Raw genomic sequence first — 13,193 nt, forward strand, 5'->3', positions numbered from 1 at the left:
AACTCTCCAGGTGGCTGCTGTGCAAGCCCTCTCTGCTTAATAGGCAGCTTGACTTCTGCTCTGAGAAGCTTTCATTGAGAAAGGACAAGGAACCCTTTTTGGGTGCATTCCTCATTAAGAAAGCAATACTTTCAAAGCCATGGTGCTGCTGCATGGCTCCTTGATGCTACAGAGAAAAAGCTGACCAAGTAGATTTTAAGGTTCAGAAATACAGTGCTAAGAGCCTTTCACTGTTACATTTCTGAACAACATTAAATAAAATAGACTATTACTACAAGCTGATTTTTTTTTCTTGTCTATTGTGACAACTATACTCAAGATTCCAAGTAGGACCAATTAAAATTTTTACCTGGCTGATTCTCTTAATTTGTTAGGGCAGTCAGATTATCAGTCTCAAAGGCCATCTCCCTCTCTGGCTGAAATATGGCAGCTTTCACCTCATTAGAAAAGCACAGCCAGTGAGAACAATAACAAACACTGAAATAGGTTCCAGGATTGCCACTTTATTCTGACCAGAAAGATGTCTCTGATCAACCCTCATACTCCAAGTTCAGGCAGTACTTCAAGGTGCCTGAACAAAGAGGTGAGAATGAAACACTGACCACACCCTCGGGGCCTACAAAAAACTCCAAAATCCCATTTTACCAGGAAGTAAAGTGTCTCTCAGACAAGAAGGAATTATAGATTCTCCAACAGCAACACCAAAGTCACCAGAACACGTAAAGAGAGGAATAGTGGAACCAGTCACTGGTACTTAAAAAAAAAAAAAAAAAAAAACACAACCAAAAAAACCCCCTGTGCAAACATAACCCCCACGAAAACAACCAACCAACTAAACAAACCATTAAAAAAAAAGTATATATATATATATACATACATATATATATATATATTAAACCCAGATAACTTGCTTCCATTGACAGTGATATCAATCAAATGGCTGGACATTACCAAGATGAAAACCAGTCTCCAAAACTCAGGAGAAAAATGTTCTAACTAGCATATGTAAAATTAATAAGAGATACTTATTTGTGAGGATGGATTATTTCTAATAAGGAGAAAGTAGTTGAACTATGAAGCAGAAACCTTACATTCTCTAATTAGACTAAGACTGAATATTCTTGATACCAATAATTCCAGAAAAATAATTAGAAGTTTGTGATTTCCTCTTTGTATTAACTTCTGGCAGCAATTATTTTCAGCCTCACCTCCTTTAGCACTGATGAAGAAGGAGCATAACACTATTCATTTCTTCTCTAGCTGAGTTTCTGATATCTTTGAAAAAATGTGGAGCAAACCTATAGTCTAGGAATGAGTAAATTCAATGAGAATGCAGAGATTTCACTTAAAGTGTAATTTGTGGATATGTTAAGTTTTCTATAGTCCCTAACTGATCCATTTACAGAAATTTTCTGTGATCCATAGGAAACCAAGAGAAACACAGCTCCTCTTGAAAGAGCAATAAAACAATTCACAAGTCTTATTATGAATTAACACCATTGCAGCTATTCAAACACAACCCCTGTAAAACACCATCTCAGGGCACAAACATTTCATCCAATTTTCAGGAAATTAAAGCCTCCTATAGATTTCACTGTCAGGAGCCACATCTGCAGAACACTACCATAACACAGGCAGAAAAAAAAAACCATATCTCCTGCCACTTAATGTAGTAGCAGATTTGGAGATACTTGCCATGCAAAGCCATCTGCCTTCTGTGGACTCTCCATCAGAAGTGACTGACATCCACCAATACACTGGCCCAGCTGAAATCTCATTATGTCAAAGAGCAGTTTTGATGAACCTTAGGAAATTCCTGGTGCTTCAGAATTAAAAGAGCTTCTGAAAAGGCCTAGCATGACAAGGAAAAGCAGTCATGGATCTGTCTTGCAGTGGCAAAAAGAGTAAGGAAAAACCAAGCAAGATGAAAGGCAAGGCAGCTCTTCTTGTGTGCTGAGGTCCAAAGGGTACAGTCAGTATTATTTCCTCTAAGAAAGAAGCAAAAGGAGGAAAACTATATTAATAGCACTTTAGATTACTGGGTTTGGCTGTCTTTCTTCCCTACAGTACCAAGCAAAGTTTCCAAGCTGACTATTAGTCTATGAAGAAACAGAGAAAACACCAAACAGTCACAGGAAAAATGTGGACGTTTTAACCTTGACAGATAGCTGGGAGGAAAACACACCTTGTATTAACACTCCTCAATTTCAGATGTTCAAGAACATGTCTCTAGAAAAAGATAAACGTGCAAACTGCAAAAGGAAAAAATACTAATTCTGCTACCTTTTTTGGCTATTTCTCTTTACTATTGCATTGATATTAAACAAGCACACTGCTTTCTCCTGCTGCCCTAATACTACAATCAACACTTACAAAACATTTCAAATGTTACAGCTGAAATGAAAAAAATCAAACAAAAACCCAAAGAAATTCCAGCATGCACTTCCCCCCAAAGAAACTGTGAAACATCTCTATAAGAATACCTAATACCTGTTAGAACAACTAACAACAGTATCCTGAAAACATAAATACCTTAGACTGGAGAGGAAAAAAAATTGAAAATCATTAGTTCCTACAAAATTATTGCTCTTTTATTCACCAGAGACCCCTTGTTATAAGATATAATTGTTTTTAACCTTTCAAGAAAGGCTATTTAATGAAAATAACATATATGTGTGTGCTATTATTCAAGAAACACACACACATAAAAAAGGGGAAGCAAGCATTTCTTATCCTTGAATTAGTCCAAAATATGTTTATCTAACATATGTTGCAGTAAGGCTGAATTTTACAAGCCTAACTGTGGCAAGGTTATCTGATCCTTACTCTGAAAATTTCTCAATGACTGTTCCTATTATTTTACTCTAAATTATCAACTGCAAGGTGCCTGTCAAGAGCAGGAAGGCATGGTTCTGTTTAGTTTCAGGGAAATAACTGAGAAAACGTGTGGAACCATATCAAGTGCCAAGTATCGTCGGGGTGCAGGAGGGAAACACTTATTTGCCAGCATATATGATATTATTAAGACAGGTTAAGAAATCTGTCATCAAACTATAAAACACCACTGCAGTAAAATAAAAATAAAAAACTGCTGACAACACCAAATACTGTAAGACTAAGGGCCTAACTAAACCTGAACTGCTTTGAGAAAAAGTAAATCCTACACAGAGAACTACTATCATTATTCCAACCTTCTACTCTGGGAGATAAAGGCTAAACAGCTTTTCTACCAAGTTTTACAATATTAACACACGATTTAAATACAAATTGGCAGAACAGGATCATCTGTTTTCCACTGCCAACAGGTGTTGCAAAACAAACATGAGAAAAACAGGAAAGAAGGTTTAGTATTATATGTTCAAGGAAACTGCAGCACAAGGAAGACACACTGTTCCTCCTTGTGTAGATTAAGGATCTCCTAAACACCCCAATCCAGAAGTTATTGCTCTTGGATATCTGGAGAGGGAAAAAAAAATTACATCCTGATTTTAGTAGAAAACTAAATGGCATATTTTTAATACATTTATCAAGTTTTTACCTTTTACTGTTGTTTTCTCTGCCTTTAAACAGAACTTTTAAAAAACAGGCTTATTTTTACAGACACACACTTCTCTTTTTAAACTTAAACACTGTGTGAATTCTGCACACATTAAGTTATCCAGCCCATCCCACATCACTGCATAACCAGCCACCCCACAACACTCAGCTGGTTTTAACTTTGCTGTTTTCAACTGCAGGGGAAGCAGGCTGTCAGATGCTGACTGATGATGTATCTTTGCCATTAAAAGCAGTATCATGCATGAAATGCTGCATCAATGAACTAAAAGCTTTTTAAATAGCTATTAAATTTCCATTAGTATTTTCTATTAACACTGTCATTTCACATTGTGAGGGGCTGTTAGATATATATGTATATAGACATAAACCCATGTGGGTTTATGTATATATACAGATATCTAACAGCTGTATATAGGTGCATTCAAACTTCAGAAATGTTTTTAATGAACAACAACTGATTTTGATACAGAAACTACTTTCAGTAAAGGTTCAGAGACTAAAACACCAACAATTGTCAAGGTGTGTGGGTGGTGGTGGAAGGCAAAAATCTGTGTATTTGGCTTTTAATTATGTCTTTCGGTAATTAATTACAATAATAGCAGATACATTTTTCCTGATAAATTCTGAAGTTAAATGGAATAGCTGCATAATTTAAGAATTTCTAGAATGAGACTTTTTGCAATGAACAGTCAATTTTAAAACCACAGATGATGCCCTGTATCTGATGAACTATTTTCAACCACTGACAATTTCATTTAAAAATAAATCTAGCTTCTTCTCTTGGTATCTCTCAACTGCTTTTCTTATGGTGCCAATTTGACTAAAGCTCTGTTACACTAAACATTATGGAAATGCCCATCTAAAAAAAAAAGGCCTTATAGATTCTTTCTTGCCAAAAGAAGTTGATGCCTATTATTTCCATTTCACATTTATTCTTAACAACATTAAGGGAAAATAAAGTTCAAGCAGGCAGAGTAAGCTTGGTTACCTGAGAGCAAGTGTGAGTAACAAAATGGAAAGAAACTACTAACATTTTTGGTTTTATCAAAATTGTCCAGAAATACTGAAAGTTTTCAATAGGGCTGTCTTTATTTCTCCACAATCTTTCGTGTCTAGTCTTCTAGTATACCTACAGCAGAATCCTGAACTTCTCACTTCTTAAACAGGTCCTCCTTCTCATGCACCTGAATTTCCATTTTTAGTTTCCCAAATTCTGGATATTCACTCATTTTAAGACCAGACAGAAGGGGGTTTTGCCATTTATTCTGTCTCCATTTTGAAGGTCTGAGACACCACACTTCCTATAAATTTGTGATGCTTCAGTATGGTAAATTTCTATTCACAGTAGTATTTTTAAATCATGTGCATTAACTGTAAAAGCTGTTTGAACACATGCAGCAAAAAGCAACATGGAAACAGTATAGTTGGAGACCAGTAACAGCCCCTCCCACCCAGACTCTCAAAGCCCTGCACTACACACAGTAACATTGTGTTGTGAGCCACTGAAAGACAGCCGTCAAAAAATAAACCCTATGCTAAAAGCCCACAAGGACATAAAGAGATTTTAAGAGGAACATTCTTTCTTACAATGCCAAAAAAATCAAAGATAACCTAGAAGCTGCACATTAAGATGGTGAGTTTGCTCCTTTCATGTCTGCACAGTTCTGCCATTATCCATTGAACTCAAATGTTTTCTCTTGGATACCAACACCAAGCAGTGTATTTAAAGACCAGGACACTTTGGAGAGTCAGTGGACAAAACACATGCAGAAAAAAAGGGAATCAATAAACTCCTTTTCTGGTTATTTTACTGACACTTCCCGATTTTTTTCCCAAATAAAGGTTTTTAAAAACTGATTAGAAAGCATTCAAGGATGTCAAGATGTGGCATGACAGCTGCCCCATGGTGAGGCTCCCCTTCATGCCTCAACTAGTGCTGACTATCCCTTTATGCCCACATTCCCAACGAGCCTACACAGTTTGATCTTGTCCCTTTGAAGAATTTTTAGTGTTGATGAAAAGTTGAATATGTACAAAATAGAAATGTATCTGTGTGCATATGCAGAACTGTCAAAGCTTTCTTCTGGAGACAAATCCAATATATACATAAAAACACCCTGTGAGAGAAGAGTCACAGGTGTGCAGACCTGAAACAATTCTGAAGACACTGATCCACCAGAACAGATAAATACCCCTTGTTTAGCCAAACTAATTTAACTTAGTGCATCAACAGACTAGGTGAGTCAGAATACCTTGGTTGAAGAAGGCTGCCATTTCATATTACTGATTTATTGTGGTTTTTAGTTCATCTGACTATATCCTTAAAAAAATTGCAGGAATAAAGAGTATTAATGTTAAGAAGAAACATCACACTACAAACAACAACACAGATGACTGACAAACCTTCAGATAAGTTCTGTATGACAAATAATTTTACAGATAATTATCTCTTCTGCAGGACAAACTGCTCAAATATTAAAACTAAAAACAAAGATTTCTTTGGCTCAAAGCACTGCAGAAGTTCACTGAGTTTACAGCTGTACACAAATAAGATGAGAAAGCATTTAAGCCCTGGAAAGACATCAGAAAAAGATTTCCATACAGAGATTTTTTAATTTTTTTTTTTTACTCTGAGGGTGAATAAGCAGCAGCACAGGTTGCCTGGAGTTTGTAGAGTCTCCAAACTAAGTGAGCCCTTTCCAAGATGGCCATGGCTTTCTTAATTAGGCAAAGGCAGAAGGCACCATCAGAGGACAATCCAAGAACAATGCTGCTTGACTCCAGCATTCTCATCAGGTAAATGCTCTCCTATTCCTGCTCAACATACCAAGGCCTGAAGTATTTACCCTCCAAAGTTCTAGCACAAGGCCTTATCACTGGCCTTCACTGAAGCTCCAATCCAACTGTTTTGCTACAGAACATAAGTTTGTAGAACTTCAGCATCTCAAAAGCCTCAGCCCATTATAACTCTGTTGAGTACTCCTCACTTCTAAAATCCCAGGCATCATGACATTAGGACAGGAAGATAGACAGTGTTTTCAACCATATACAAGCAAAACTACACTGCTACATAAACCTGGATATTTTCCACACCAATGTTACTATATAAAGTTTCCAAATAATCTGTATCAAAACATTTTGTCAGCAAAAATCTATTATGAAGAAGTACTATTTTAGGTTAAGTCAAAGCATCCTCAGCACAGCAGATTTGATTAGAAGTACTAAAATATAACTTGTTTAAGTAACAGAAACTGCCTCCTTCTCTTGTATTTCCATAATATGTACATTACATCATTCCTTCCCAACTGTCAGACTCAGTTTCATTACATCATCTTCCTGGTCCAGAGGCTTGAGAGAAGAAAAACATCACTGCTGTGCATTTTGACCCAGAGTTAGGCTGTAAAACATCCCAGGGCCTTCTATACGCTTGAGCAGGCAAGTGGAACATCACCAAGTCTTCATCTGTTTGTTTTTAAATAAACAGTGTTTTTGTAAAGGGAGAGCAACTGATAGGGCATTTGTAACAAAAAGCTGTTTTAGAGAAGAAGAAACGTTTTTACAAAATTGAATGCTCATGAGTAACTGATAGAAACACAATTCCTTTTCAATTTCTTTAATTACATCTACAGAAAACAATCCAAAGAGGTCAATCTCAAAGTCAATATGCAGAAATTTTAAACAGGAGGCCTCAAGCTGCTTCCCTCCTCACCTTTCCACATTAAAGACCAAAAGGTAATGAGGTATTAGTGTTTACCTGGAAAAGCAGCACAAAGAAGTAAACAAACCACTGCCTGACTGTGTGATCTTGTTTACACTGCTCAAACGTGGTTACAACTAAAATAAAAGCTTTGATTACAGGGCTACAGAAGATTAATCTCTTACTGCTACAGCTGAGAAAGAAGGGAAGACAAACTCCAAGACATCCATCAGACTTTTGTTTAAGAGAATGAAGATTAAAAAATCTGCAGTGCCAAGGTGGCAGCAGAGCAGGGGTGACCTCCACCTCTGTTGAGCAGTGAACAGTGAGCAGAGCAGAGGCCATGGGCAGGAGCCCCTGGGCTCTGCCTGGGGAGCTCTCCTGAAGCACAGAAAGGACTCTGGGGGATCTGCAGCAACCTTCCTGCTCCTCCTCTCCCCATCCATGCTCTGCCAGTCATTTCTGCTCATGCCACGATCAATGACATACAAGTACCTCCTACTTAGGGTGATCTTCAAAATAGTATCAATCCCCCCTCCACCCAAGTCTTTCACCTGAAATTAGCCATTACTTACACTATTACTGTACACCATCTTTGCATCAACCTGTGAATGTCCTGCTGGTACGGAAAGAGATAAACCACTCTCTCTCCATATTACTAAGCTCTTACTGGTTACAAAAATAAAATTAAAAAGGAAACCAAACAGTAAGTGCTACCGTGCCAATTCATGGTTTCAAGGATCTTTGCAGCTGGAAATTGAAGTATGCTGGAACACATGCTGGCTGAACATGCTGAAAAACTCACCTGCTAGACAAGATTGCACCAGCTAGAAAGTCAGAGTATTAATATATTCTACCTCCTACACCTTCACTCTAAATTACAGTCAATTTGCTAAAAGCGAAGCCACACACAATCACTCTCCCTTACAAAGTATGTTCCCAAACTAATGAATCTACAGGCTGCACTAAGATGGTTATATAACACCAGCAAATTGAATTTATTTTCCAGGCCCTATTTTCTGTCAGTCTTTGTAATCATCCCCTCAGTTTCAGCTTCCTTCATCAAGTCATCCTGTCACAGTTTCACCTGTTCTGAATTTACCAATCTGACACACCTGCAAACTACTCAATTGTTCCACTGTTATTAATGTGCAGGAGCACCTGGAGACACAGCCAAGTCAGTCACTTCAAACACTTAGAGCAGAGGGGAAAAACCTAAACTTACCCTGAAGAGCTCATGGATACAGTTGCAAGCAAGGCTACAACAGGAGAAACTAAGACAACACAGAGGCACAATGAGCTTGTTTTCACATAGGCTTAGACCGGTGTGTTGACTGGGACATGAATAATGTTCACAGCTCTGTCCCTGCTGGTTTGCTTACAGACATTCCTTCTCCTAATTGATAATCTGGGATGAGGTGATGGCACATTGTTTAAGAACTCTACACTCAAAAACTTGCTTGAAACTACTGGAGCCAAACCAGAACTGGCTGCTGCCATCTTGGCACACTCCACACCATTCATGAGTTAAAGGATTAACATGTTTCAAATGGAGGTAGGGAAGATTTAAAAGACATTGCTGCTTATATTCTTTCACTTGCTGCTTCTTTCAGACATCACTACTGTAAAGCAAGGCTAGAAAAAGTATTTTCTATGAACTCATTTGAACTTAAACACCACTGAAAATTATTGGTGAAAATAAATGAGAATCTAGTGAGCCACAGTTTCCAGTGTTTGATCTGAATGACTTTACCTTGTGTTAGCACTTAGGAAGAGATAATTCAGCACCAAAAGTCTTTAATTTCATTAACCACATTTATCCCACATTTTTCTTTACTGAACTGGACAACTATACAGTCACACTTGTGACAACTGAAATTTTCATAGAGCAGCCACCTCCTCCTTTCCAGCCCAAAGCTACCAAAACCATCCCAATGCCTCTCCTGTGCTTCTGAAACACCACCCCCAAAAGGGCTTTGGGCAGTAGTTAAGCTGGAAAGAAAATACATAGTCCATGGCTTCTATACTCACAGTTAAGGACTGGACAAGTGTGAATTCAAAAGCTTACAGCTAGAAGGCAGGCAACAGAGAAATACACCTTGAAGAACCCTGTCACTGTATAGGAGCTGCTTGACGATATTTTTTTTACTTAGATGTCAGAGCATATGCCACCACTGATGACTAACAAGCAAAGAACACAAAGAAATTTTGGTGCATCAGTCAAACCATGGCTGAAAAACTATGAAGCCTGCCATCAAATCAGGCTGCTATCTTTGAAGTGTGGTACTTAACAGTCAGTGAATTACTTCATGTCAGTGCTGTATGCATGTCTGATACTGGCACAAGATGAGAAACAGGCCAGTGACTGAACTACGATGGAATTAGTTTTTACTTCTATATGATAGACAATAGACACTATAGCAGATGGTTGCACTGCACCATCTACAGTGATATTCTGGGAAAATATTATGGTAACTGGAATGCCCAGTTATAACCAGATATCAACAAGTAAGCAAAGCTGAGACATCACCATAGAGAATAACTTCCCATAACAGATGCCTCTCATCTGCCACATGTAGAAAAATATCTCCAGAAAAAGATATGAAGTAGAATATCTCAGACTCTCAAAGGACTTACAGGAGGTCCTGCCTTTGGTGGATGAAAATTCAAGACTCTTGTCACATAGCAACAGCTCCGCATGTGTGCATACATATACCGGCTAACTAAAAACAAAGTAAGAACCAACCTAAAATACTTAGAAGAATAAGAGCCAGAACCACTTCGTTCTGCTCCTGACTTTTCATGTTTCCTGTATAATTTAATCCTGGACAACTGCAGTGCTTCAGGGAACACAGGTCAATGCCAACAATTCAGCACCAATCTAGTAGTAACCATCACTTCTAAACACAAGAGGTTTTTTATTGACTATCTAGTATCTTTACCTTGAAAGGAGCCTCTGAAGTGCCTAAATGTTCCTAGAGGAAAACCTTGCATGCAAAGCATCAACTGACTGATAATCCTGTCTTTACAGTGTCACTCCACATTCACCTCCACAGACCAACACCTGCCATGGGATAGTAAGACCACAGACAAAAACTCAGAACAATGAATCACAGAGAGATTCAAATTCTGCACATGTAGAATGTGCAAGACACTGTTCATTTGGAAGCACAAAAATCCCCCATTACACAACTACATTTATGTAGTCTGTCAGATCTGAAGTGCCAGCACAGACACGAGCAGATTCAGTATCACTCAAGACTCAAAAGAAAAGAATCCTTCATGAGTTGCTCTTAAATCATGAGCATTCAAAGCATTTCTAGCAAGTGAAATATATTCTGTGTACTCAACTTCAAATATACCACAAGGGTCACAAACACAGTTAAATCCAGCCTACTAAAAAAATGGGTATTTTCCCCCAATGAACTAAAATATATAACACTTGTCAACTATTAATTACACTGCATCAAGTACAGCATTCTTACATCTCTGTTCACTGTTTTTCTAGAGGCAAAACTGGGATATTCTCCATGTTCTAATATGTATCAAAGACAGTTTACAATTGCATTGAGCTTTGCCATATTCCCCCTGTATTCTGGTTGAGCACATGGAGTATTATTCATCTTTGTTATATTCATGCTGAACACAGCTAAAAAAATTGTTTTAAGATGTATTCTAAACAATTGTCAGATTGAATTCTTGACATGTTTATTCTCAAACTATGGCTAATTTAAAAAACAAACTGTTTGTATTCTACAGGTTGAACAAATAAACTTATACAAGAAATGCTGGTGTATTGATAGAAATAATTTGTTCACATGTAATTTCATTACTATTTTACACAGAATATATATTTTAAGAGTAACTCCTTAAAACACTGCATTATGTCTCACCACTCTGAATTTAATCAAGAGGTTACCTACAGCAACCCTTACTCATTTTCCTCCACATATACTAACATCCACCCTACATCCAAATACTGTAAATATGGTGGTTTGGGTCACTTTCTGAGGTTTAGTTGATTACTGAGGTTTTGTTCACAACTTCACAAACTAGTATTTTGGTAGGAACAAGTGCTGCTTCCAGTAACTTTTACCTTAATGCACAAGGGCAACCTAGCAAACTATACTCCTCAAAAAACACAGGCACTTTTCAGAAGGAACAGTCCACAGGCATCTCCATGGCTCCAGGCAAGAGGCTGGTGGCTCCTATAAGCAACATGCACCTCATCCTTTTAATTCAACATACAGAAAAGTAAATCATACAGGACCAGATTGAGCCCTGGTAGAAATACAGTGAACAGAAATAACAAATTAGATACTTTCTGATCAAGTGCACTAGTCAAATGCAGTTACCAGAATGAAAAAAAAATTAAACAATTATAACAACCTGGACTGAGAGACTAAGAGTCATATTTTAGATTTGTTGCCAGGTAGTAAACTGCTGAATACACATAATTAAGCACACAAAACCAGTATTATGCTAACAAGGCTTTAAGACCAGCACTTAGGTGAAAGACTAAAACCATCTTTCAAAGCAGCAGTCTTCTATATTCCAAGGACAAGAACCATTTATGCTATACTTAGTGGCATCTATTAGTCAGAAAATGTCATAGTTTCTGGGAACAAAGTAAAGAGCTACAAAATAACAGGTTTTGAAAAGTCTGTTAATAACATTTCACACTTGTGAACCAGAGCCTTCAAACTTAAGAAGTAAGTCATGTGCATCTCAAAATCAAAATCTAGTTTGGCTATTTAAGCTTAGATTTTAAGACAAAAGAAGACCCTTATAAAAATATTTTATGTTCCAAAGGAAACAAATGGAAAAAGAAGAGTCCTCTCTTAATGAAAAGTAATCAATGGTGGCTGAAGATTTGAAAACCTTCAGCTATGGCAGTGGAGGGAAGAAAATATTAAAAAATGAATACTTCTAAAATAAGCACAGCAATGAAACTGTCAGTCACACAAGTGACAAAAAGATATCTTTTGTGCCCTTATTGGACAAATAAAGAGGTGCAATCATCTTCATTACAGAGCAGTTCAAAATTAATTTTCATCTTTTATAAAGCCAAACCTTAGTGTCAACTTGCTCGCTGTAAACAGAAGACTTCTGACTTCCCAGTAAAGAACAGACTTGAGATAAAAAGGAGGGATGAAGTCCCACCACCACACTCCTTCCCATTCAGTCACAAATGACACTGGAGACTGGAGGTACATATTTATTAAAACACAAGTTAAAAAAAACACGAAAAAAATGGTAATATCAGAAGTCCTCTCCTGCAATGGGACAGTCTCAGACAGGACTTCCTCACATAAAGTTGTCTCTGATGTGACCCTATCAGGGAGCATGGTGCCCAAGAAAAGATCAAAAGCAAGGAAACTAAGTAATGGACTTGAACATCTCAAAATACAGACAATGTCAGGCAAGTCCTTTAGCAGAATAATTACACTGCAAGTAATTTTGAAAGAGCCACTGAACTTCATTTCTGCCAGTACAAACAACTACAATACTTTGTCAGTGCCCTTTCTGGAGACTTGTAACATTTTATTCCAAGTCATTACAACTTCATTTTTTAAATCAACTTGGAAAAATATAGAAAATGAAATATAACTTCCTGCAAATCTGAAGCAATTATTAAAGTCAAATGTTTTCCCCACATCTACAAGAAAAAAAAAATAAATTTCCCATCAAAAATTTGCTTTCCCTTAGCAAACAACATAATTTAGTAGGACAGATAAAATAAAATTTTAATTCCAGACTGTTCTCTCAGATACATGCAGCAACGAGGGGACGTCTCAGACATGTTCCACTGCATGCTCACAAAACTCCAACCTTAACAGCCTGGAAGCCCCACCACCTACTCCTAGACATAATTGTGAAAGGCACAATCAACACTGACAGATTCTGAGACAAACTGGACTGGTATGGACTCATACCA

General features: G+C 37.4%; 2 protein-coding genes across 5 annotated transcripts in view; one reads left to right on the plus strand and one right to left on the minus strand.

Moving 5' to 3' along the window:
- Positions 1–13,193, plus strand: part of MSH6 (mutS homolog 6) — a 72,807-nt gene that overhangs the window by 56,145 nt on the left and 3,469 nt on the right. The gene's annotated exons all lie outside the window — the stretch shown is intronic.
- FBXO11 (F-box protein 11) overlaps positions 1–13,193 on the minus strand; it is a 68,525-nt gene that overhangs the window by 41,116 nt on the left and 14,216 nt on the right. The window contains exon 1 of one of the 4 annotated variants that reach the window (XM_079333503.1): positions 8,061–8,306. The exons of the other annotated variants lie outside the window; for them this stretch is intronic. The gene's annotated coding sequence lies outside the window, so the exon portion shown is untranslated. Of the gene's footprint in view, positions 1–8,060; positions 8,307–13,193 lie in introns of those variants that run through there. 4 annotated transcript variants of the gene reach the window in all.

Source organism: Erithacus rubecula (genome assembly GCF_903797595.1).
Source record: "Erithacus rubecula genome assembly, chromosome: 2".
Classification (NCBI taxonomy): domain Eukaryota; kingdom Metazoa; phylum Chordata; class Aves; order Passeriformes; family Muscicapidae; genus Erithacus; species Erithacus rubecula.